Source organism: Xiphophorus couchianus, chromosome 23, assembly GCF_001444195.1.
Source record: "Xiphophorus couchianus chromosome 23, X_couchianus-1.0, whole genome shotgun sequence".
NCBI classification, from domain to species: Eukaryota; Metazoa; Chordata; class Actinopteri; order Cyprinodontiformes; family Poeciliidae; genus Xiphophorus; species Xiphophorus couchianus.
This window is the reverse complement of record NC_040250.1, coordinates 12,562,674-12,590,320: the sequence shown is the minus strand read 5'-3', so window position 1 is coordinate 12,590,320 and position 27,647 is coordinate 12,562,674. Positions and strand designations below refer to the sequence as shown.

The window sequence follows — 27,647 nt, the reverse complement described above, 5'->3', positions numbered from 1 at the left end:
GACATCTGGGAGGGGTAGTAAAAGCCATCTTGCTCCCTGTAAATCACCTTTTAGCTATTGCTCAGATTATTCTGACTGCAGCAATATGGTTCTGCTTGGCTTCATGAAAATACAAATAAAACAAAGGAAATGTTTCTACAGAACACAGAAATTGAGGCTCAGTTTTACAAAAGGCATGAATTCCTTCATTTAGGTTAAAATGCAAAATTTAAAGAGAAATAAACCAAAAAGACAAAAGGAGATCTTTTAAAAATATGCACAATGAAATTATCTGTGAGATTTAAACAATTATATTATTTTTTACCCACAAACAATTACCAAGAGAAAGAAAGTGATAAGAAACGGATTAGCAAAAATATGAGTTTGCCGGTTCAAAATGGAAGTAGGTTGTGACAAAACGACAACAGCTGTGTAGGAAATAATGATGTAACTTGGCAAAAGGCATTGACACAATGCTATTGCTAGCAGTATGTTTAAATGCAGTATGTAGTAAGAGTGGAATATGTATACTTACACATTCATGTATTTTTTCTTGTTTCTTTTTCAGTTCAGTTCTTTTTACAGAACTTAAACATTATGTGGAACTGTGTCTGAGGCATACCTTGTTGGGCTACAACTAAAATTAAATTTTTTACATTGTTTTTTGAAACAAGTGAGAGCAGTCCGGTTTCTGGGATAATTCACCTGAACAAAGCTATTTTATGTACGTCAGAACATAAACTACTCTTATTTGTTAAATTATATTTCCAGCTCTTTCATTATGTTATAGTAGGTAGGTAATTTTACTGCCTGATTTTCAGGAATTTAGAAATGTTTTATGTGATGCTTAGACATTTAACTGTATCAGTGAGCACTTTATGGGCACATGACAAAATAAAGAGTTGTTTCTTTTAACAGAAGCAAGTGACCTACCTCTTGAGATGCGTGGTGACACATTTTTCCCACAAAGAACAGTTTCTAGTTGATGATTAAACTACCACACACACACGCACGCGCGTGCGCGCACGCAAACACACAACAGTATGTCATGCTGTCAGAGTTCTTGACATGCCAACTCTTAACAATTATCTAGTGCACACAGACACACACTGTCAATTTGTCAGTTTCACACAATGACTCAAGTTACCTCAGAGATCTGTCAGTCAACCTGACAGCTATACTCTCCGTATATATATATATATATATATATATATATATATAAGAGAGAGAGACAAATATATACATATAAATATGAATTTTGTGACAACCCGCTTGTTACGGAAGAGGATTAGGGCCACCGAAAGAAATATATATATTTTGAGTTTAAAATCAGAATTCTGAGTTTAAAGTCAGAATTCTGAGTTTAAAGTCAGAATTCTGAGATTAAAGACTTTAATCTTGTTTTTTAATTCTTGTTTTTTTTCGGTGGCCCTAATCCTCTTCCGTAGCTTGTTGAACAGAGCTGCTTGAACTATTTTCCGCTCTCCCTCGGCCCCTCCCGTCCTGCCACACTTTCAGACACAGCCCTGATCACGCCCGGTGTTCCTATGACTCATCTGATTGGTCAGCTGTGCTATTCAATCTGTTTCCTTCCTGTGCCGTTTGTAAAGATGGCAGTGTGCTACTGTAAGTTTGTTGCCAACCGCCAATAAATACCAAGAAGAAGAAGAAGAAGAAAGATGGCAGTTTCCTTCCAGACGATGTCATTAGCATCAACCAATATCTGCTGCCAACATTCCGCCCGCGTTGCCGTTCATTGCAGGAACTATTACAGTAAAATTCCGAGGCAGCGTTATCTTTCGCCCATTCCTAATCGCACCACTGTTATGCTGAATAGCTACAATCACTGTGGACCGATTAAAACAAAATAAAAGCAAAAAAATATGTCTATTCCTGTGCACCAGGCTCTTCGACTTGACAAGCCGGAAGTCCTGAGAATCGTGTAACGTCACCGAGTTAAAAGTTACTCGTAAGTCCTAGAATTAAGCAAATTTTATTTTTAAAAACTAATGATGTGTGCTCCATAATGACATTAAAATGTTACATTTGTCCAGTGCAGATGAAAAGAATGGATTCCTGGTTCTGCTTTGCGTGAGACTTTCATGTGACCTGTAAGTCTTCCTTCTTGTTTTTCTTTTTTCTTTTTTCTTTGCGGCTGTTAACACCTTTTATTTAGCTAGACAGAGGGAAAAAATGATTGTTGTAACTGCAAAGGCAGAACATGGAGCTGCTTAGTTTATGCTAATGTAAAGGACAAAAAACATTATTTTTTTAAAGGAAAAAACTGCTTAAAATGCATCAAATATAACCTGTAGGATCTGCTTCTCAAAGCAAATAAAACATGTCTTAAGAGCTCTCGGTATTTATTGATGAGTAATCGGGGTCATGGCATTGGTCAGTGGCTATTCATCTATAATGCATTCACATGGAACTGGGCATGAATAACATTATGTCGAAATTACTTCAAAAGAAAGCAATTACAGAATAACATTCAGTTTTCTTGTTTATCTCTATCCTTCCTTTTCAGTGTTTTTTCACACCAAATGTGCTTTAGCCACTCATCACACTTTTAGTTTCCTGTTCAGAAAACTAAAAGTGCTCCTCAGTTTGATGGATTACAATTGATGACATGTAGTACACAGACTATTTTTTACAAAATGTGGAAGAGCTGTGTTTGCACACATTTAGAAATGAAGCATGTTTGGGAAATTGGTCAAGTTCTTTTTCAGGTACGATTCTGTTACATACAGCAGCAGTAGAGTTAGCAACAAGGAAGGGCTCAATTTTACTATAATGCCCAACAATGGCATTATGGTGACTCGTGAAGCCCAAAAAGACACACATTTCCTGTGGTTGGTTTGCACTGAGGCCAGTCTGTATTCATACTCAAGAGGAACCGTGCCAGAGTTTGTTTGGAAGCGGACCAAGGCCACTTCAAAAGTGGGTCTCAGTCAGGTTGTTTGGTTTGCCCCAGAGTTCGTATGAGTGTCTTCACTCCATATCTGAACTTGGAACACATTTTACACTTTTATCTGATACAGTGCTTAAAAAAACAATAAAAAAAACCCTGAATCTGTCAAACAAGTCTGACCTTAAGGAAAATCAAAAATGGCCATGGAAACATCTATAAATCCTTCCGTCCTCTACTGCCATTTAAAAACACAAGCTTGTGTCAAGAAACAAACAAACAAAAAATATATATATATCATAACACCAATGAACTTTTAGATCTGTAAAAATACTACTTGACAAAATAAATGATCTGGATGGAAGTGTATAAAAATTTTTTATTTTAAATATATATATATTTTTAATCTTTTTTGTTTTTCAACCTTTTAGGTAACTTTTCACCTCTTTCTTTGATAATTGTCATGTTTGTTCAGTCTTACCAGGACATTTGGGAATATAAATTGTTAATATAAACAGCCAAACAGACCAGAGCAATGATTGCACCCTTCTTGAATAATTAGAAGTATTAATTAATGGTAATCAGGCCTCTGTTGGTGGTTGACCCTGCTTTCACTATGGTAACCACAGCTCACAAACACAACAACAGCGGATGCTAAATAGCTCTGAGTGTGTGTTTTATTTCATCTGAGACAAGAGAAGCTTCTGTAGCTGGCAGCACATTAGTGTCTCTGCATTAATGAGAGAGGATGACGACACACATATACAGTTAAAGTCTCACTGAATGCCCAGGAGAGCTCGATTTATGGTGTCTGTGTGCTGTGGATGTATGTTAAAGGTGGGGACACACGATTAATGGACAATGCTTTTTAAAGGGCGCCATGGTAACAGATGTTGAGGAGAGTGTTTCTCAGTTCCCATTGTGCCAGCGTCTCACACACTTTAAATCACCACTTTCTGATGGAAGTGATGTAAAAACACCTTTAAGCTCAGCCTATGTGGTCATTTTCTTCACATGCCTGTTAGAATAATAAGCCAATCAAGTCAGGTTACTGTTTTAGACAAAATAAATGTTTGTGTTTTTAACCATCTTTTGTAAGTTATTCTGACAAGTCTGAAACAACATAGCATAATCATTGAAGCATCAGTAATTTTAATAAAGCACAATTTTACTTTCAGACCCACTTGTGCCCTGTGGTGCTATACTGCATTAGCATCATCTCTGCATAAGATCTTGTGCATAGAAGCATACATAAGGAAGACAGATAAACTGGCCTGCAAATGAAAACATGTTTGGTACGTTTTAATTCAAAGTAGCAACTCAGAGATGAGGATAAGGAAAACAGGATATAATGTTTACAAGTTACTGATAAAAGTTGCAGATATTTTAAACTTAGCAATGTCTATGCTAGATTTTAGACCCGCATTTGATGGAACAGATGGAAATATTACCAACAGTGCTAAAGGTTAAAGTCAAATTTATTTGACAAGTTCCAGTTCTTGTGGAAATAGAGTTTCACAGGGTTGAGTGTTTGAACCACTCAACCCTGTTTATGGTGAAGTCCAGATACCTACATTGAGGAAATTGTTTTACGCAAAATAATCTTTTCCCTGCATTTTCGCCTAAACCACAAAGGTTTCTCTGTATAAGTTTTCAGGATATTTTGTCCAATTTCCAATTATTCTGACCTCTTCCTACCATAAAATTCATAAATATTTCCCAAGATATAGACAGCTCACACTGATATGAATAAAATGGAAGGAAGGTGAAATTAAAGTGGAACAATAGGAGCTTAATTTGAAAATCACGCACCAGAGAACAGCACTCAGGTGACTGACCCACAGAAATGTCCAGCCATTGTGCTTGCGGTTTTCTGTTTCTCTCTTCATCTCCTCCTTTATTACTCATCTTTTTTTGTGCAGCAGGTTGTCCAGCTAATGGGTTAATTAGCTGAGGGAAGTACTCTGTAGAGGAAATGTCACAGTGGGTGGCTGCGGTTTGGCTTCTCGCACGGGAGGTTAAAGGTCGACGGTGGGCTTACTGAACCTCTTCTGCTTCCCCTTTTTGTGTTAAATGTCACAGAGGAGCCATTAGCTCTGCTGGGAGAAGATTCAAGTGGTGAACTGAAGGAGAGCTGCAGTTGCCGTAGCTGATGGACCTCACGGACCAATGAGATGCCTCACTGAGGCGGAGGTGATGCAAATCCAACTAGGTTTCATGGAAACATGATTCGTCCCGTCCAGGTTCAATGGCTGTAAAAGGGCACTGATTTATTTAAGGAATATGGGGAAAAAAGGAGGATCACTGAATAAGCTGTTGCTCAAATAAGCTTTTAGGCAATTAAATATATTGAAGTTCATTTTCTGATTGCTTTTAGAGTCCTAAACTGCTACTCTTTACATGGTTACTGGTTCCAATATTGGGTCATTTATGACTTTTCTTTGATAGTTTTACTGCAACAGAAACTCATGTGTTTCCATGACTTGAAACATAGTCATTAGAAAAAGTGAGCCCCATTATTGTAGCAGAAAAACAGTTGTTTTCTGTGTGACTTTATCAGCCTTCCATGTCACTAGTAAGGAGATTTGACACCCTCTTCTTTATAAAACATTGGCTTTGCTGGAATTACTCTATTCAGGCCAACCTTCAGTTGTCAGCCAGATGACCTGACATTTGAGTGTAGAGTACTTCAGGAGATAAGCAGTCTACTCACATTGCCTGCAAGATGTCTGGGTACTGTTGGTGCAAAACAAGCCCAAATGATCACACCTCCACCACCATGCTTGGTAGATGAGATGCTTGTGTTGAGGATTTTCATTTCCTGTATCTATGAACATTGTTCCAGAACTTTTCTTTATTAATCTTTCCATACCGGTATGTTGTTTTTGTGTTTTGTTTTTTTGTAACTGTGTTGTTGTTAACTGTGAGCATACTAACTATAAAGTCTCAGATAGAGTCCTGGGGTTTTGTGTGGGCTTTAGACATTCATAGCTTGGGGTTATTTTGCTGGAATGTCTGTTTGTGGGGAAATTAGTAGCTTGAAAAGCATCTTTTAAGCCTTTTCCGACTTATGGGCAGCAACAGTTGCTGTTATAAAGTCATTGTTGATGTATTTTCCTGCTGGCATTGTGTAAACAAACACCTATATGTTTCAGAGCTGCAAACTGCCAAAGGTTCTGTATTAAAATATGATTAATTGGTTTCTTCGTTGGGACCTTACTACACATTACTACCTTAAATTATATGTAAGCAGCAATAGTGGAATTGAATATTTGGATTTGACTAAGCCCGCACCTTTCACATTTCAACCTGGATGCTGAATTATAATGAAATGTGTACTAACAGTGACAGCACGATACCTCTAAAATGAAACACCTTAACAGGAACGAAACATGGCTTATTCCTCTTGCCAGTAATCACCTGACACTTTGGATTTCCCCATTTTTCCCCAGCATTTTCTGTGTTTTTAAGCAGCCAGACATGTGCACAAATGTTACTCTGTGGGTGATTGGCTCTGTGTGTGTTATAAAAGCACCAATCAGCATGTGTTATGAAAAAAAGCTATTGAAAAGGCTCCCAATTAGTGCCATTACAAAGGAACAGCAAACTTTGAGCAGCAGCAATCAGCCTCATTCTCTTTCGATGTGGCTCAAATGAAGGTGACGTCACAGACAGCAGCAGGGAGCTGATTGAACTTAATATAGAGGATTGTGTGTTGTGTTCCGTCAAGTTGTAATTTTAATGAACGGCGGGGAAAGGAGCTTTTACAATGGCACATTAACTGGGTTTTAAAATAATATAATCTAATCGTAAACATTAGTACTTCATGGGCTGGAATGTGTGGTTTCCAAGTCTGCTTCAGAAGAATAATCACAGACAAAAGCAACTCTCCCGCTGGGTGTAGAGTAAGATGGAAATTTCCTTTGTGTGGGGAACATACTCCAACAATTATTAGCAACAACAACACATGAAGGGAGGTTGGAAAAAAAATTCTGTTTTTTGTTTTGTATTTTTTTCTATTTAAACATTTGAATGTGGCAAAGGTTGTACTCACTCATAAACAAATTGGAGTACCCAGATGAAAAGGTGGAATTGAAACAGCTTGTTTTGAAAAGTCACATGACCTTATCACAATGTTCACAGCGTCAGATTAAATGAATTAAAAATGTTTGTCACCTTTCATCAAATTTCTTTCAAATGTCTTTCATCATACTATACAGAAAATCTGTAGTGTATATAGAAAATCTGTATAGTGCGATGTGCAATTTATTAAAACTCTTTTACTCTCCCACTTCAAATAAAATCAATTGCAGTCAACTGCCTGTTAGATATTTCAGAATCGACATTTGCATTATCTAATCTCAGTATGAATGTTAGCAACACAATGTAGAAATGACTTTCTTCAGCAGGGGCCAGGATGCTGATCAGTGTTAAGGCGGTTGATGGATAAAGCAAAATACACAATAGCGGTAGAAAACCTGGTAGAGGTTATAAAAAACTTGAGATTTAGACGGAGGTTCAGCTTCCAGTAGGACATCAACTCCAGTGATACAGAAAGAGACAAAAGGGAATGATTTAGTTCAAAGCAATTTAACATAGCCCTGCATAAGTGAATTAATGCAGATGTTTAATCTACTCTACAAATATTGACAAAATTGGATTGTTATCCTTCACTGTGCACTAAGGTAATTGGCAATACGTTTTGGCAGATTTTTTTTTGTTTTTCAATTTTCTTATTTGAAAAATTTCATAACTCCTAAAACTTCTAGGTGCTGGACAAAAAATATCATCAGAAAACATAAAGACCACACAAATGGAGAAAAATCTCACAGCAACAGTTTTTGCCTGTCGAGTAAGCACCATAAATATCCCCGCTAGCATCGTCTCATCATTATCTCATCCCCCATCGGAGGAAGTTGAGAAAAGGCCATCACCGTTAGGACAGAAATACCACAGTACTGGAAATAGGCTGAAAAAAGTGACAGCTGGAACGGGTTCACACTTGATTTATTCTTTCTGCCTGTAAATATTCCACCATAAAACCATGTATTTTTAAAATGATCAACCTCCAGAGGTTAATTTTTCTTCTGATCTAAAAGGAGTGTGTGCTACTTTTTCACAGTGTAAATATACCTATAATTCTAATCATCTAATCAACTCATCATAATAAAAGCTTTGTCTGTTTTTCATGTTGCCATCCTCTACTCACCTTGGTCTGATTTGTTTTTATTCGCATTCTCACTGTATCTCCTCTGCTCTGCTCATCCTGGGATTCCTGTTGCCGTTGTCACGACATGTCGATTTTTCCTCTGGGATCAATAAATTCTATCTATCTATATCAATAGATGTTTGCCATCATTGTCTAATTAATTTGGCTCGTTAGCAGCAGGTAGCCATAGCAGATTACAGATATGATCAACTTCCTTCTCCTGAGGGAAGGAGTGCAACTCCCCCTCTGATTTCTAATTCAAGTGACCTCTAGCCTCTTGGTTGTTCCTTCATAACACCAATTTAAGAACAGTTAATTTCAAGCACTTTAATGCATCTTGATCTCTTGTTGTTCACCACTTTAAAGCGACATCCTGGCAAAAAAAAAAAAAAAAAGTCATGTTGGTTAAGGCAATGTATTTTACCTCTGATAAAATACAAGTTTCTTGACTTACTTTGTGTTTTCTTTTAGTCATTCTTCTTGGATGTTTCCCAAGTGTCCCTTACATTTTGAGACCTGGCTCACATCTTGCTGTTTAGATGTACAAGACAGGATGAATGAGAGTTGCAACGTAAATATGCAGAAAGTTTTAATTCTGTGCAAATAAAATTATGTTGATTTTGTTTTCAAACTTAGCTTTTACATATAAGGGAACATCCTTCATTTCCTACCTTCCTTAGCAATATGTCTGCAATATAAATGAGTTGAGTTGTGCTTTGTGATATGGACTTTTGCCCAGGGTGGCACTAATTAGGGGGAATACATCTCAGCTCTCAGTTGCATCCTGAATCACTTTTTGAATGCCTTATTGTATGTGCAGTTATTGGAGAGTTACTAATCACTTGTGTTTAGTCACTTGCTTCAGAGAATGAGGAGATCAGACTGAATTTGCAGTGAATCACGCAGAGCATGTGAGGGTTAAGGCTTAAGCCTGAGTGTTTGACAGCGAGGCTATTATGCACAACCAAAAAATTTGATGAAACTGCATTTTGGACCATTTCTGTGAAATAAAAATTGTGCTAATGGGGAAATACAGCAGGGGTCGTGCAGAGATGTAGTGGTAGCAGGCCTGAGGGAGCGACACATTTTTAAACTGAATACATTTTTACAATGTAGCTCATCGCTATCAGTGTGTGAATGTGTGTATAAATGAGTTATTGACTGAATGCCAGCTTTGGAGTCATCTAACTTGATATTGTGCTATGCAGGACATTTACCAATTATAAGAGCTAGTTGTTCACTAAGTGTTGTATGCAAGCACGTAAGTGGAAAGTTGAGTGGAAGGAAATATATTCTTTGCTAAATAAAACTCAATAAGACTCCATTTGAAAGCTGGTAATAAAAAACTCATTTTAGGACCAAATATTCCAAACACCAAATACCTATATTACAAAAAATGTGATAACAAGTCTTATTAATTCTGTAAGATGACTTTATGCTATGAATTAGTACAAAAAAAAATAAAAATACAGTCAATGAATTCAAACTCTTAAATAGAGAAAAAGAGGTCATCCTAAAAATGTAAAAATCCATTCTGACAAATTATTTGGTCACACTTTCTTTTGGCGTGTGGCATCAATATATCATTAGTTCAGACATTAAGTTGTTATAGATAACATATTGGGAAGTCACAGTCGAATGCATCTGCTTAACATGATGACAAATGACCAAAAACTACAAGTTCTAACAGCATCTGCCTCAAAATCCCAAAATAAATCTGAATGTGGAAAAAAAACCTGATTAAAGCTTTCAAGGACATCTTGTGCTGAATCTGACCCTAATGTGAAGCATTTTTCTGTTTTGTGCATTTTTGTTTTTGTTTATCTTGCTCAATTTGTGATCTGGAGCTCCAGCTTCCAGAAGGACAACAAGCCAAAAGATACAGAAAAATATCCTTAACTGAACCTAGTAAAATAATGATCTCTTTAATAAAAGATATCACAAAAATATTTGTTCCAGAAACTGCATACAGTATTAATTGGATACAGTATCAAATTTATACAATTTTGTTATTTAGGTCTTCAAATTATATTAATTATATTTCCTGAACTCTGAGAGGGATTTTTGTCTTAGTGTGTCAATTTACAAGTTCAGTTTCATAAAGATATAACCCCTCCCTGTGATCAGCAACCATGGAAAGTATAGCCTCCAACTATTCTAGAGAGTAAATGTAAATGATCAGGATTTTTGAACATTGTATTGTTTTTTTTAAATTTAACCTAATGGGACAAAAACACAGTACCGGTACTGTTTGCATAAAACCAAAACTCCTAGATATGTGTAAAATGTGAAAAACCTCAATTAGAACCATTAAAAATATACATGTTTTAAATTCACTAAATAATTAAGGCATTAATTATTATTTGTTCTTATACCTCTTGAGAAAGTCAAAGTTTTTATTTACAGAGTGACTGGGCACTGATGAAAAAATTATACTGTCTCAAATGATTGAAATATTTGGGACTCCATTGTGCACTAAAATGGGTCAGGAGTACACATTGGAACGGTTTGAGCCATTGGCTGGACCTGCCGGCATCTGGAGGGAAACTTTTAATACTCATTCTGTCAAATGACTCATTTGTGAGCAGAAATTACAAATCACTTCTTAAGTTTCTCATTTAGGGTCCCCTGTTTGGTGCCTTACTTTTGTATATTGTACTGTTAAACTACTCCATTCATTGTTGAGAATTAATAATTCAATAATTCAGTTCAATAATTAATATCCTTATCACCTGCTTTCCATTTGTCCATGCGCCCCCTGATACCTTCACTTTGGAACACTTGGATTAATACAGTCCAACTTTGCTGAAACTCTGATTGGATGTTTCTAACAGCGGTTCTCTCAGGGACTTCTTTAAAATCAGTGAAGCAGAAACTTTTTTATGGCACAGTTTCTCTTTGTTTGATGATTAATGATGATTATCTGCAAAGGACTGTGCAGTTATAATGAATCTTGTTGTTCTTCTGCCAGGATAATTAACTTAATTTCCTTAACAGTGAGAGTCTGTCAGTGGGTTTTCTTCACACATGTTGCTTTCAGCAGGCTTGGTATGAACTTTTTCCACAGCTCCTGTGTGAAGGAATTTAGTCTGTTCAATTAATGCACATATTTCTCTTTTAAAGTTATATGTAATGCATATAACTTAGAACATCTGATTTTAGTTTAGGAAAAAAAAAACATGTAATCAGTCTGGGGGGAAAAAACACGTTTTTCTTCTTTTTTCTTTATTTTTCAGATCTAACATAATACTTAAAGTGAATCTATACTCCATACTTTGGTTGTGTAGAATCATAATATACAATGTTGTAAAATCTGCATAAAGCACCGAAGGATTACTCGCGTTTTTTCTGTTCAGCAGCTTTGTTTTAAAAGTATATTTTTATAGGTTTTTACTAGATTTTTAAAGAAAATGCCCAACTATATAACATACTTATTGACATTCCTGTGTATCAGCACCTCATTTTTCATACAGAAGCAGAAACAATGAAGCCTAATGTAGACAAAATAATAAAAAAGTTGATTTACTCTAATTTAAATGATGATCTATAATAATAATAATTCACTATTCAATAATTATTATAGATGTTCTATAAAATTCCTGATTAAGCAGTACGTGTGAAGGGTAAATCGTAGCTGACTGTGATTACACGTTTGGACAGATGTTGTTTATGGTGTTTAAAATCTGGAATTTAAAATAATCTTGAGACTAAGCATTTCTCAAGGTCAGATCCTATAATCTTTTCTCTGCCTCAGCTGTGTATTACAGCAGGAGGGTGATTGCTATTTATTTTACTCTTATTAAGAAAAGACTGAGAAACCATTTTAGAGATGTTTAGCCTCTGCCAAACAGCTAAACCACCATTCATTGTTTGTGAGGTAAGACCAGATCAAGCTACAAGAGCCAGATCTTGTAGCTTGATCTGTGAAATAAACTACAGGATAATTATTGGGGAGATAAACTGGTTAAAAGAATAATTTCATAATTTTTTTTAAGACTTCTGTTGTGTGATCATGATCTACGAGAAAATGGATCTTGAAAAATACAGTCACGTGAAAACATAACGAGAACACAAAATTTTAATTCTCATATGTTGAGATATTGATGTTTAATATTTTCTTTTTGTCAATGTAAACGAAAGTCAGTAAATTACCCTTAAACAACAAAAATATAATTTTTACTCATTATGTCATATCTGTAGTTCTTTGTGTTTTAGGTTCTCACTTGGACTTGTATAATTCTTATTTTGAGTTGCTGATTATTGTTGTTTATGGTGTTCTATTTCATTCCTCTGCGTTTAGATTGTTTTTTCTTTCTTACGTTGTGCTTTTTGTGTATCTGTTTAGATTCTTACGCGAGTATTACTTTTTGGCTTTGGCTAGTGAGAGACGGCAATCAATCAATTCAGTACAACCAAAACCATTCTTTTCTACCCACATGTTTAGTGATAGCGAAATATTGGAAAATACAACAAATCTTACATCTACACACATGCAGTAATATATTTTACTGTATTTATTATACAACTAAGATTGTTATGTTACATGTAAATAAAATACTGCTTCCTAAAACATACATACATGAGCAAAATCTAAAGTAAATCTAATTTAAAAAAAAGTTTGGACTATATTATATTATATTCAATTATATCTTAGATTAATTATCTTTTTTTAATGAAAGTCATAGCAAGGTTAATATTGGAATTGTCCTTTGGCTGTGAAAATGTACTTTTAAGATTTACTGGAGAACAGTAGAAAAACGTTGTGTCCACTGCTGATCTGAATATCTTTCTTTACTCGTTTAAAGCATATAGAAGTTGTGCTAATAAATGATTTATATCACGTTTAATAAAACAAAAAGAACAAATAGTAAAATATGGATTTTACTATTTATTTCCTAAAAGGTAATAATTAAAATATCTTTTAAAAATGTTATTTTGCTGCATCTACCTCCAATATGTTTAGGTAAAATGGCAGCATAAGAATAACCATAATTCCAAACAAAGAGAACTTTCCACTCTTTGAACTAACTCCACGAGCGTGATTAGTTTGAGAGCAGCAGAGGAAACAAGGAGAATACTGATGGCATATTACAGCTGATCAGGTGGACTCCACATAGGCTGCTGGGTTAATTTCTGACATGGATGCCGGGAAACGAAGTTGACCGCTGAGGTTTAAACTCCTCTAGAGACGAATGTCTGAAGTTTAGGAGGGAAAATAAACTGAGGAAGTAGACCAAAGGGGACCAACACAGCTGACGGTGTCTGTGCCACACAGTGGTTTAGAACATTTGTGGTTGTGCGTTTTATATGTTTCACTGTGGCTTTGTTGCTTCTGATTCCGGGCATGTTCAGGTAATAACTCACCTTTTTGGATCACTGTATTTATTATACAACTAAAATTGTTATATTACTGAAGATTGGAGAAATTAGAAGAATAAGAAGAAGAAGAAGAAGAAGAAGAAGAATTACTTTATTCATCCCAGCAGGAAAATTATTTCGCAGTTACAGCAAGAATTTCTTATACACAGATTAACACACACATGACGGGAGTTGCGTCTGCAGGCAGCCAGCTGAGCCGGTGCCATTTTTGAAGGAGGACATGCGGCAAACGTCGTCAGGACCGGGAGTCGAACCCGCGACGTCCGCGGGTCTAAGGCCTCCAAATGTGGGGCGTACTAACCCCTGTGCCACCACAGCACACCCCATGCCCCCCAAATTAATGAAGAGATGTTAAATAGAGGAATAATGGTTTCAACATATAATCTTCTGATTTTGGTGAAAGTCAAAATTGTTAATGTTGGTAATATAAACATCTAGTAGTATCATTGTGTTGATATTTTTGAGAGTTTGTAGCATTATTGAACCTTAAACAGCTGACACATATCACATTCTGAACAAGACTGGGGCAAAAGGCCTCCATCATGACTTTGGACTGAGCTGAAATAATATAGCCCTCAGATGATAATCCTTAGATTGCCAATAATCCGCAGCTCACAAAAAAATACGTCTATGCAATGTTTGTGACCCTGAAGCTGTTACAAAACCAGTGACAGCTCTTCCATGAATGCCACCCCAGGCAAACAACTGTAGGAAACGATTTATTTACATGCATGTTAGCATATTTTTAATATTGTTGTTTAAATGAATCTTTCTCTTGTTTTGTTTTTTTTTTTTTTCCTCTCCCAAATGATCCACTCAGATTTTCAAGTAGACTGAGGTTCCGGCCTGTGACATCTTGTTGAAAGTCTCTTCTCTAAAAAAAATAAAAAGTAGGATTTGGAAATGTATACTCCATATCTTTATGCTGGCTAAAGATTGTGCAGAAATGAGCAGTAGTTTGATAAGTGAACAGACTCAGAATGTTTCCACCAAAAGAAATCTCACTCTTGAAGGTTTTTTGGTTCATGCACAGAGGTGGTCTTAGCCTCTTTAGCGCCCTGGGCGGACCACCTTTCCGAGTCTGAAATGAAATCACACCAGACTTCCCTCATCTTAGGTTAGTTAGAATTACCAAAATCATTTATATTTTCTAAATGCCACAATAATGTCAGGGATCTGTTTTCTAATGTTTATAATAAAGACTGGTGTTCCCAGGCCTGTAAGCCTGGCGTGTCCATCATAAAGTCCTGATCTCAGTCCTATGGAGAAGTTGTGGGCAGATTTGAAAAGCTCTGTGTGAGTGAGGCGGCATACAGATCTCACGAAGATGCATCAGTTCTGTCATAATAAATGGGCCAGAACTCCAGCAAACTATTGTGAGAAACTTGTTTGAGAAAAACCATGAGGTTAGATCCAAGTTATACAGGTTAAATTTACTGCTACCAAACACAGACGACATGTATCTCAACTTGATTTTGAAGACATTAGTAAATCTCCATGTTCTTTCTCTCATTGATGTGGCATCACATGAGAGTGTAAGAGTGAGAAATTACACTTTGGGTTGATTATTGACCGATAGATCAATAATCAGTTATGCCTAGTGTAATACTAGGCATAATAATAATAATAATAATAATGATAATAAATAATAATGAGACTGTAGTTGTACCATCTGCCATATCCAATAGTCCGGAGTTTGATTTTTTTTTTTATCATTTCCTTCTGTTTCAGTTTTTTTCCAGAGTATTTTTTTATTTAAAGCAGAGTAAGTGTTTTTTTGTTTTTGTTTGTTTTGTTCAGAGTAGATCTTATTTTGTAATTCTAAAAACTCTCTTGTGTAACAATGGGTGTATCTGAGTGTCGTTTAGGTGAACATGAGAATAAATAGTGCTTCATAAAAAATGTTACATTACTTTTATAGATTAAAAGAAGAGGTATGAAAACATAAAAGACAGAGAGGGAGTTATTTGAAAGCATTACCAAAAGAAAAATAGAAAAGAACTGTTCAGATATTGTAACCATGAGGGAAAAAGGATGAAAACAAATTAAAAAAAAACATTGCAGAATACACAAACAACTTTATAGAACATGCAACAGAAAATAACATTTTAAAAACCAAAACTTAAAAAAAAAAAAAAAAACACATTAAAAAAAAAAATCATGAAATAATATAATAAGACAGCTGTAGAATCTCAATGTCAGTCAAAAGCTCCTTGTGGGGGGAGGCTGCAGTGGGAGAAGAGTGGGTGTCTGCATTCAAACACTTTACAGGAAAATAAAGGACTAAGCTCTGTGCCACTCAACAGTTCAAGACAGTCTTACTTAAAAATATAATGTTTGGTCTTTTAGTGGTTATTGTCTGTCATTTATTAATCTGGGTATAGTTTACAAAGTTTTACAGTAATTGATTATTTATAAACATCTTACCTGTTGAAGTATTTGTGATTGTGTGTTTTGTTTTGTGTTTATACCTCTGGATTTCTTTCATGTCTACTGTTATTTTATAGCATTTTTATTATGTATTTGATGCATGTTGGTGTGTGTTTATATAAAGCTATATGTCTGTTTTTGGATTTTGAACTTAAAAATGTAACTATATGCTATTTAACTGCAAACAATATGGCAAAAGGTGTTCTTCAAACAAATGCGTTTATTTCTGATTGTTTTTATTTTATGAGTATGGCTTACAGCTAATGAAAACCCATAATTCAGTTTATTTAAAAAAAAATAAAAACCAGAACATTTTAAAATTAAAATTAGGTTTTGATAAGATATGCTATGTTCTACACAGTCATAAGATCTTGCTAGACAGCTGTTCAGCAGGAATATGTCATTGCTTTAAACACTGGCTGTTAAAAGAATACTTCAGCAAGCATGCTAGTATGAAGTTGAGTGGAAGAAAAACTGTGACATTACTGACTTTAGTTGGAAACATAAAATGCTCATTGATGAAATTTCAAGAAATTTCATTTTAGGACAAAACTTCTCTTGCATTTAATATCCTGTTGCAAGTATTAGAACAGCCCCCTGTCCTTGATTCACAGACAGCTTAGTGTGAATGGAAAGGTGAATGGATGGAAAAAGGGTGGTCGATAAAACGTGCACAAACAGGGATGATCACAGCCACAGTACGAGCTCCCATCCTCACACACAGCAATATACAAGACATGAACTGCTGTTGTCACATTATTTATGCTAAACAACTCCAGAACCAGAGGAAAGTAATCTTGACCTTACTTGCCTCGGCTTTTCCTTTTACAGCTGGCATGAAACATACCAGCTGTATTTAGGGGTGTTTTGGTCATGAAGGAGGACAATGATCCAAGCCCACCAGAAAGTCCACATCTCAGTGGCTCATACAAATAAACAATGCCCCCCTCTAACCCGCCATCACTCCCAAATGGGAAAAATGAACCTTTTGAAGAGGTCTGGTGAATGACAGGACCTAAGTCCTGTTGAAATGTTGTGGCATGACCTCAGCTCGCTCAGGCTAAGAACTAAATAAATAAATGAAAAAAAGAAGAAAAGAAATAAAAAACAACGTGGCTTACTTAATTAAAGCAAATCTGCAGAGAATAGTGGGCCAAAATTCCTTCACAACAATGTGAAAGACTCATTGCCAGTTATCGCAAATGTTCGATGGTTGCTTTTCCTGCCAAGGGTTGCATAACATCTTAATAGGATTATGGAGCAATTACGTTTTTATATATTACAATATATCTTTTGGATATCTATTTATCCGTTAATGAATTAAATCATCGTTTTAAAAATTGCTTTTTAAGTGTGACAAAAATCTGAAGAACTGTAAGGGCGCTGAAGCTGTTTTTCCACATCAATATAATGCATGACTTTTGCATTTTGATTCAGTTCATATTTCTGCAGTATTTTATGAACTCTAGTGCTTTGGTTTATAGTTCTGTAGTCTCCTGGGATTCTAGCCAGACACTTGTCAGAGAGACCATAAAAGTAGAATAAATTCTAAAGAATGAGCCTTTTTCTCTTCCCCCCCCCCCCCCCCCCCCTAGCTGACAGCTCCATTTGGATTAAGTCTGTAAGCAGATGCGCTGAAACCGAGGCCCCCCATATGAAAAAAATCATAATCCATATGTGTTGTTTGTGATATCACGGCACAGTAAAGCTGCTTTGGTGCGCAGTCTCTTTTGCGCCGCTTGCTGCGCGGGGTTCGTGCGGCGGCCGCGGCCATCAGAATATCCAGATTATGCGTTTTACACTCTGGTTCGCGCTCTCTCTCTTTCGCCTGCGCTCCGCGGCAGCATGGGGAAAGGAAGAAGAGGAGGAGTAAGAGAGCCGGAGCTGCTGCCACTTGCCGCCTTTAGGTGGCGCTCAGAGCGCAGAAGACGGCGGCTCTCCTCGCTCTCCGCACTCGGACAGAGATGCAGGCAGAGCGGCTGCAGGACAGGTGACAGTCCGGAACGCTCTGCTCGTAAGCACGTGTGTTCGGCATCAAAGCTTCGATACCTCAAAGTTTATTGTAATAAAGCTCGTTATAAAAGTGTGGAAAAAAGTGAGGAAAAAGAAAAAAATAAAGCAGGGGAAATGTTGGAAAATCCATGAAGTTGATGAAGAGGATGCTCGCTCCGCCTCCTCCCTGATGGGGGAGTGTATAATGAGTGTAAGGGTGAGGGAGGGGGAGAGAGAGAAGGAGAGGGAGTGAAGCGCGAGCGCACTGGTTTGGATTCACTCCACTTTCTCATCACTCACGGTGCAGCCGCGCGACCTGCTCCGTTCCGGACCGCGCGAGGACCAGAAACTGGACCAGAGTGGACCGGAGAAATCCTGCGTTACTAGCAGCTTGAACTCTTTTTCCACTTTTTTTTTTTTTTAGAAAGTGTGTAGGGAGAGAAAAGGGTAAGATTTTTTTTTTTTCCCCGTCCCGGTGCTCCGTCCACATCCAGCACCTCCACCCTAACTCCCTCTTCATCCCGCAGAGAGTGTGCCACCAGCGGAGGATGCAGCTGCTTCCATCCGGCCGCCGGTGACGCTTTCAGGGGTCCGTAAGTGAGTCCGGCCGTGCCTCCGGAGAGCGCTGGTCACGACTGACAGAAACTGAGAGAAACTGGAGGAATAACTACAGCCGTGACTGGATTGTTTGATTCGCCTCTGAATCCTTTTTTTTTTTTTTTTTGTTCGTTTATTTATTTTTCTTTTTTAATATCTATCTATATATATTTTTTACTACAACCTTGTGGATTCTTTATGATAAAACAATTTTTGTCCTGGAGCGTCTGCGTCTGGATACCGCGGAGGAGCGAGAGCCTGTAGCCGGCGTTGGAGCGCCCAGACCTGGGTCTTTAACTCGATCCAGGTAGGAACTTCACATTACTTCACTTCAGGTCTCATTATTTCACCTGTACGTGGATAAAAACCTCTTTGAATCAAACTAGTGCATCCGGGACGCGATACGCACCATCATTTGCCCGGGCGCACTCACTTTGTATTCCATTTCGCATGAAGGCACACTTGTGCCTTAATTAAAGAACACACTCTTCAGGGGACAGATCTGTTTTAAAAAACACTTGTTGATTAAAAAAAAAAAAAAAGAGGGCGATAGAGGGAGAGAGAAAGCCATCCTACCTTCTATGTTCTTCGTGTAATCTCCTTTGATGGGTTTTTTACGTGTGTTACACTACAGAGCCTATTGATCTGTATCGATCCCCTCCGTCCTCAGCATTACCTCCCCGTTTGTCAGTAATAAAACACAGCTTCCTCAAGCTTTAACATTTCTCAAACTGGGGGAAACTGTAACAGTGCTCCCAAAGGGAAGAGCAGCGGAGTCTTTTTTTTCTATTTTGTCCAAATGCGGGAGATATAGTTATAATCATACATTTGGGTCCATTTAGCTTCATGGGGGGAGGTAGGGGAGCTTTTTAATGCTACTAGGAAGTCCATTCAGCCAGAGGTGCTCATAAACTCCCAACAAAAGCGCATATCTCTGTGCACCTGAGCCCCCCTCTTCCCCCCCAGGAGCACCTGTGGCATCAAATTTACCACCCTGTGATGCTGCTCTGCACAGAGAGGCAGAGAGTTTCACTCGAAAGGTGGACGAGAAGGAACGAAACATCCGCTATGTGTCATCTGCAGGGAATCTGGTCCATCCGGTGCCTCTGGTTTCCAGCCTCCTCCGCCTTTTCCCTCTGCTGTGGCGGAGGGAGAGAAAGAAAGAGGGTGGGCGTATGTCCTGCTGATAGAGAGAGAAAGAGAGAAGGGAATGAGGGAGGGGGAGTCTGGTATTTACATGCAAACTGCATCTGCTTGGCACACACAGAGCAGGAGCAGCGAGCTCTGTGGTCAGCTGTGGCGCCTTTGAATTTTTACAGGTGGCCATCCCTTCACAGGGATGTAATGCTTTCCTATGCATGGCCTTTGACCCCGTTTCCTCCTTCATCTCTTCCTTTTCTTGTGAGCCTCCCCCCACACAAGCTTTCAATGCTTCTCTTGAAACCCTAAAACATCCATGCATTCAGTTCCAAGTCCAGGGGCAGAGCTGGTCTGGCAGGGATATGTGTACCAAGTGCTGATTTCCAAAATCTGAGCAGTGTAAATCCAGCATGAAGCGGCTGAAGGGGTGAGAATCTAGTTTGGGATTCAGTAGAATGGTCTCTATGACCCTCCCGGAAGAAATTAAAGAAGAAAACTATTAGGAAAACATTTCATTATGATATTGTTCTGACACTGACTGAGATGAAGCCACATTTTCGTACCTTATCATCTTTTCTTTCACCATAAACGTCAGCGTCTCAGCCACTAGAGTCTCTATCAGGTGTGGGGATTAAGTCATGCAGTGAGTGAATGCAATGCATTTTAAATATAATAGTGTGCCAGAAGTTGCATCAAAACAGGATTTTACAATTGTGATGTTACATAGATTGATATTGTGATTTCACACAATTTTCAACTCTTAGAAAAACAACAAATAAAACATTTGACACTTCTGTTTGAACACACGGCACTAAGTGTCTTGGTGGAACTTCTTTAGGGTGTTTTTTTTTTTTTTGTGTGAAAATGCTCTTCCAGCAATCTGTGGAAACAGAAGCTCCACAGAAACCTCCGAGGTTCAGAGGAACCACAGTCTTTACGTTATATTTCCCATGTCTGCCGCTTCAAAGTGATATTTAATCTTTGGGATCCGTAGTGGATGTGAAGATACTCTCGGTGAGGTTTGCGGCTGGTTTGGATGGCGACCCTGCCATCACCCGAGCTCCTCCCGTTGCCGTCGCCGCCGTGTCGTGGGGCTGGGTTTGAGGTTGGGATCCCAAGCTCTGGGATTCCTGGCTGCCTCCTCTAATTTAGAGACGCGTCTGTCCCGCTCCGACCACTTAAACAGATACGTGCTGATTCCTGGGGCCCTGCAAGCGGGGTCGAGGCGAAAGAGGATTAGTCTGAATGGAGGAGGAAGAGATGGGAGGTCGAGCGGAGTCCGTTCTGTGCATTTCTCCGTAAAAATTGGAGATCTGAGGGAGCCTTGTTGTTAATGGGCGTCATTAAACTGGGAGCTGGCAGAGTGGAAATGGGTTTAGTCTGTCAGATGAAAGCACTCGCACACACATACACACGCACACCCCCCCTTTTCTTTTCCCGCTCAGGAGCAAAAAAAAGCTGTCCACGCTTCAGACTTCAGAGATGTCATGGCACGTTTGCCTTCTTCTATGGTTCAGGTAGAGAGAACAAGAAAACCCAAACTAAGAACAATCTCACACTTGTTCACTTTGTCTGTCCAGGTAACAACCAGTTGGTAGACTGATGCAGGCGTCAGGTGTCGATGTGTAATCCATGAGTCACATTTCTGGCATCTCAAAATCCGGTCGGAGGAGACATACAAGGAAATAAGTCACAACAATGGGAGAATTTCATTTGGAATTATGAAATACAACCGGTTCTTTTTTGATTGAGATCATACCCTAAGATAAAAGATGATTCAAGGCCCTTTTTTTTCTTATTGTTGTACTGTAAGCTTTGTTTTTATATGTTAAAAATACATGGATCAAAGCTAAGATTAGACGAAACGCATGTCTTTGGTTCCAAATACCATAGAAAAGTGTAAAACTTGAACATTTCGGAAGGATTTATTAAACATGGTCTACAAATCTAGAAATATAGATTTTTCTTCTGACAAAAGCATTTTCTGACCTGGCGAATAATGCACTCACTTTCATGCTGGTATTTCGTGCCAGACCTGATTATTGCAGGGTTTTTTAATAATCTTTCCATCAACTCTGGTGCATAGTATGGTTGTAGCTATTTGGTAGCCATCTTACTCACAGATTTGTGTTTTACACCAGCAACAACAATATTTTTTGAGAAAAATGTAAACCACTTTCTCACTTTTTTCTGCTCCTGGGTTTGATTATTTATATGCATTTTCAAATCAGATGCATTTGAAGTTCACATACGTCAGCAAAACAGAGTCAGAAGAGGTGAAACTATTCATATTTTCTCCTTGAGTCAACGGTAAGACAAAGCTGCAAGTGTAAAATGCCGTAAAATGCAGCCTTATCGCGGCTTCCTCCTGAGAGAAAACTGCCTCCGCTCGGGCTGTAAGATGCTGGTTTCATATGAGACTCTTCATATTCAGCTTCATTTTGAGTCCATTAGGATGAAGAGTGTAGAGGCGACAGCTCCATTTGGGTTTTTCTCGGTGTGTTTTTATAATAAAAATTGTAGATATGCCCCCCTGCCACAGTCTGCACATTACTCCCGCTGCAACCCTTCCAGCTCATATCAGTGGGTAAAAACGCTGTGGGTTCACGTCACAGAGGTTTTATGTCAGCCCTGAAATGTGCTGCACTCCTCGGTTTCCTCTCTAACAAGGCAGACAGAGTCGCGGTGGGAATGTTACCTGATGGTGGTGCTAGAAAAACTCTTCCATCCAACATCTTTTTGTTTTTTTTCTTTTTACTTCCCTCCTCTCTGTTCAACTCAAACACATAATCATGCACAGCAACTACATCTGATATCATCATTGCTGTTGCTCTTTAGAAGCACAAATCCTCTAGAGGGAATCATAAACATTCTGCTAATTCGATGCAGCTCCTTCCTACAGAGATGCTTCTCCGGTGGACTGATGGACACACGTTCATGCTTCCTGCTGTAAGTGGAGCTGAAAGCCCGACCATCCAGACTCTATTGATTATTTTTTCCTGTTGGTTAAAGGCAGTGAGACCTCGCGGCCTGCTCCCACTCTGAGCACCAGGTGTCATTTCACGCTGTCACACATCGCTGCGTGTTTATATTACATGATTCAGCTGAAGCATGAATCATTGATGCATGTAAAAGAAAAACCTGTGAGAAATGGTAAAGAACGGTGTCCTCCAGGATCTTCTGATTGGTTCAAACAGTTTGAAAAAAAGTTGTTGTTTTTTTTTCTTCTTTGGTAAACTTTTTGGATTAAAAGTTCTGTCATTGTTCTTGTTTAAATATATCACCAACTGACTTTTTTTCGGATTCTAGGAGTGAAACTTTAAATTGCAACATGATTAATGTTTTTTCTCATAATAGGTAGAGGTAAAACCAAAGTATGCATAAATAACAAACCACTTTATTATTTTAAAAGTTAAAACTCTTATTTTTTCTTTTATACTTTATTATTAATATCTTGCCTTAAGATATATCCATCCATCCATTATCCATCTTACTTATCCTTGTGGAGTTATGAGGGGTAACTTAATATAGACTCCATTATTTTCAACACTGTCAAAGAATTTCTTATTTTCTATGTTTGACTATACATTAAGGTATAAAAATGTTTTAATGGCATGTTTTTGCCATTCCGATTCATGACCACGTTTAACCTTTTACAGAAAAGCAGTAATGTTTTATCAAGGTATAAAATCAGTTTTTACTTTGAATACCAAAAGTAAAATGCAAAACACGATATTCTTCAGACATCCAAACATATGAACATTGCAGATAGATATTTGCCATTTTTTAAGTTGCTTCTAAATCCTGTACGACTTGGTAAAAAAAAAAAAGAAAATTCTTATCTGTTTTGCAATGTTCAAAATTTTTTGTATCATCTGAACATTACACATACAACACATCACTTTGTATACAGAAACACAAAGATTCACACTAGTTCTGCTACTCATTTCCGATCCTCTGCTAAATTTTGTACAACCTGGTAATAGTTTATGTAGTCGCTGATTTTTCTGAGTGTATAGAATTGGATTTGTTGAGTTTTGATACGATTTCCTACGAAGAAAGCCTATCTAAGTTTATTTTTATTTCTATTCTGGTCTATGTTTTCTGTTTTTCATTATCTGATGATTGCAGCCACATACTGTAGGTGTACCCAAAATTAGCTTTTATTTTGAAAATGTAATTCTTCATGTAGTGCTACTTTTTTTTATATTATTCACCAGTGGACAGCTGAACAAAGCTGAAATATTGAACCTTTTTTAGTTTGTCTTATGTTTGAAGAAAAACAAATATTCTTTTTATCCAAGTAATTGCATCCTTCCTTGAGTTTTTGTCATACTACTTCTACGAATAATGACATACGTATTTCTGTCTCACAATACAAACAGCTTACCTTTAAAACCAGTGTGTTGACCTGACCAAATGTACATTTGGAATCAGTTTACTGCTTTGGATGTTATGCAACAGCATAACAACAGCTGTTACGTTGAGTTTCATAAATTCAGGCTCAGACTGTTGATTCTTTAGTGTCACGTCAGATCAGGAAATGCAACTAAATCACAGAATCTGAAATGGTCCAGGAATTGTTTTTGTATTCAAATTAAATATAAGTGTAAAAATTTAGAATTTGGATTCTAAATAAACCTCCAGACAAAATCACTGATTTGAAAACATTCATCGTTGTTTGTTCCGTTTTCAGTTAGTGTGTTAGATTTATCATCCCATCTCCAGCTGCTGACGTTACCAGTGAGTTTATGAAACCAAAGGTTAACACATCCTGTCAGTGAAGGGTCAGGCTTTTGATCCTGATACTGGTTAGTCCTGCTGCCACTCCCTGGAGCAGGACTTTCAACTAGACAGATAGAAGACAATAAAACACTGATACCAGTAAACTCTTTACCCATTAGTCATGAATCAGAGCCTGTGTATGTCCGGCTCATACTAAACTGCTATTGTGCAATGCAAGTGAAGACAGTCACTGCGTTTGTTGTTCACATTCTTTCCCCTCTTGATAATTTTCATTGTTTTCTCAAGGTATGGACAGAAAACCATCTACATGTAGCAGAGGACTTGTCAACAAGTCTGATGAGTGAGATTAACTTCTCACTGTCAAGCTGAAAAACTGTTTTATTACTTAGACTGAGTAGCAGACCTCCAAACTTATTAGCATAATTGTCCCCCTGCTCATTCACTAAGTCAAAATTTACAACTTTTTAGTATCTTGCAGCAGCCCGTGTGTGCTAAATTAAATGTACATTTCTGTGTGTATAACAGTAAACGTAACCTATAGGTTCCTCATCCCTCTGCTTCATCGAATCAGGAATTATTTTTAAATCAAAGCGTGACATTTCCAAAGACTTTTACCTCGGTTAAATTACATTTGGTCAGAAAAACCAAGCTGAGTGTGTGTTCATTTGGATCAAACAAAGGTATTGAATGAAGTCAGTAGAGTGAAATGCTCTCTTTTGGAAAGAGAATGAACCACGCACACCCATCTTGCATAACTGTGCAGATTCTGTCCATCGGAGAGCTGAAAACATCAAAGCATTTTTTGCATATCTGCGTGTGTGTGTATGTGTAAGATGTTTACTTCAGGTTGGCAGCACTAAGAGGTACACACACAAACTGGTTTTAAAACACTCACCTTCGAGATGGAAACTTTTTTCAGACTGGAATCCAGTTTGGCCGTGAGCCACCTGCTGCGAGGTGCCAGATTGTCTTCCATAATAGTTGTCACATTTTCATGGTGTGTAATTGGTCTCACAGCGTTGCCGAGCACATTAGTGCAATTAAAAACGACACCGGGGATTATTCAGGCTTTTGTGTAACACAGATGACTTTCTGTCACGCTCACGCAGCTTCACTTTAAAGTGATTTTCTGCAGGAAAAACTGCTTCATTAATTGGCTGAAATAAACAGAAACTGACTTATGACCCTTTATGGAGAAGGCTTTATTTATAGCTTCGTCAATTAGTCAACAAAATACTGAACTGGAGATATTGTTCCTTTTTTCCACGGACAGCTACCATTTAAAACAAGCTACGTTTCCTTTAATCTGAAGTAGATTTAATATTGACGCCTTATCTTTGTATTTCTATTGGCGAACAACTTGTTGAAAGGTTCTGCATTTGGTGGGGCATGTTGAAAGTCAGACATGGGGGCGGTGGGATTCTTGTTATGTAGATGAGGTGGGCTTGACTTAATGGGACGGTCCAACAGACAGGAGAGTTACTAGTTGGATTCTTTAGTTTCTACTCGCTCAACATGGTGCAGATGCAGCTGGGACTGCATAGGAGTGAACAGCTTGTATTAGATAATATTTAACAAATATCCAGCACTGGAGACCAGTCGGAGTGGATTGTAGGAGACTCACTACAGTGATCAGGTGTTGTAGAGGTTTTTTTTGTACTTTTTAGTTTCTTCAGTTATAGAATTGTAGCACACGTTTGCAATATGTTTAGTGTGAAAGTAGCAACTGTTCATAAGCTGCAAAAATAGTATTTAAACTGTCTCTCAGTAGGAAAATTTCAATTGTTGTGCATTGCCATGGTTTTAAAAATTTATGTTCTCACATTTCCAAATTTTGGTATTGACTTTCTAAGAGGAATTTGTTATTTTATATGTACAATTTAAAAGAGATTTCATGGATGATTGGATGTATTGGATACCTAAACCTACTTAGCCTTCTGTTATCCCAGCTGGCAAAACAAAAGTATGTTACACCATTAAATGTTTAAAAGGTAAACAGATTCATTTTGGGCATCTCAGATGTTAGAAAAGTGCTGTAAATTAACCCGGCGAGATTGGTAGTCAAATTTAATAAAGTGAAATGTCAAGTAAAAGCATAGGTATTGTTTTGTTGAAACCTTCTTCATCTTAATCATCACCTTTTACATTTCTAATAGGCTTGATGATTAATTTATTTTAGCGCATGCTTTTGAAGGTTGACTTCTTTCACGATGCTCTCGGATTTAAAGGTTGCTGTGCAACATCTACTCAGTTCATGGTTTAAATTGTTGCTTCATTTACCATATATTATAGTTTAAATCTATAATTATGAAGATATTTCATGGTTGTCCAAAATATTTTTGAGTTTGTTTTGCTGACATTAGGCTATATAAGGTATGTTTTTTTTATAATGCATATTATTTTACACCTTGTAATCCCGATCCATTTGAAACTTCTTAGTCTTCCAACAAAGTTTAATGTCTCAGCTTTACATTTTTAAAGGGACTCTGAAATATTGAGCATATCAGGTTTGAAGATCTTTGATGGCTAGTCCATGCTGAGATCAACTAAGACTTGAGTTTATCAAACTAAAGCACTGCCAAAAAAAGTTCTTTAGTTTTGTGTCTTTTTGTATGTTTTCTTAAATTCAATATGAAGCCGTACTATACGGGTATCACAATTTACAATTTGTTTGAAGTGGTTATCTTCAGCCTTCTGAGATCTGGATCTGGAAGCCAAACTATTGACAATTATTGTCAATAGTTTGGCTTTAAGAAGTTACTTCGTTTATAAGTCATCTCATTTAGAATTGATATTGTAAAAGTGATTCCAGGCTTGTTTTACAGTATTTAGCTTCTATTTAAATATTGTAGAGATTCTAGTTTCAGTGTCATCATTTAGATACTATTTGAAAAAAAGTGGGGATATTCCGGTGTAACAGCAGCAGCTGGATGACATAGGAGAATGGAAAATATCTGAATGTTTGAGAGACTATTTTGATATTTGAATTTCGACCTGTGTTTTGCAAAGCAGCCGTTTCACATCCTTGTCCATTTTGTATAGATTCAGGACATAACTTGCTGTGTTGAGAGTGAACACTTCAGTTAACCGTTTTCGGTGTAAGTTGTTGCCTCACTCATAAAATATGTCAGTTAATAATTTAAACTGCTTCACAGTTCTGTTATAATAAAATATGTTTGTTTTTTCCTCTGAAGCTGTGATTAGAATGTTATGAACTGGTTTTGAATGTTTTCTGAGCTTCTTTTGCCTTTTGGAGGATGTAAAATG

At 37.4% G+C, this 27,647-nt stretch overlaps 1 protein-coding gene across 4 annotated transcripts in view; it reads left to right on the top strand.

Moving 5' to 3' along the window:
- Positions 1-18,152: 18,152 nt before the first annotated feature.
- Positions 18,153-27,647, top strand: part of LOC114139260 (protocadherin-1-like) — a 198,278-nt gene continuing 188,783 nt past the window's right edge. The window contains exons 1-2 of one of the 4 annotated variants that reach the window (XM_028009074.1): positions 18,153-18,344; positions 18,425-18,801. The gene's annotated coding sequence lies outside the window, so the exon portion shown is untranslated. Of the gene's footprint in view, positions 18,802-25,899; positions 26,017-27,647 lie in introns of those variants that run through there. The other 3 variants (XM_028009072.1, XM_028009076.1, XM_028009075.1) reach the window with 3 other exon arrangements.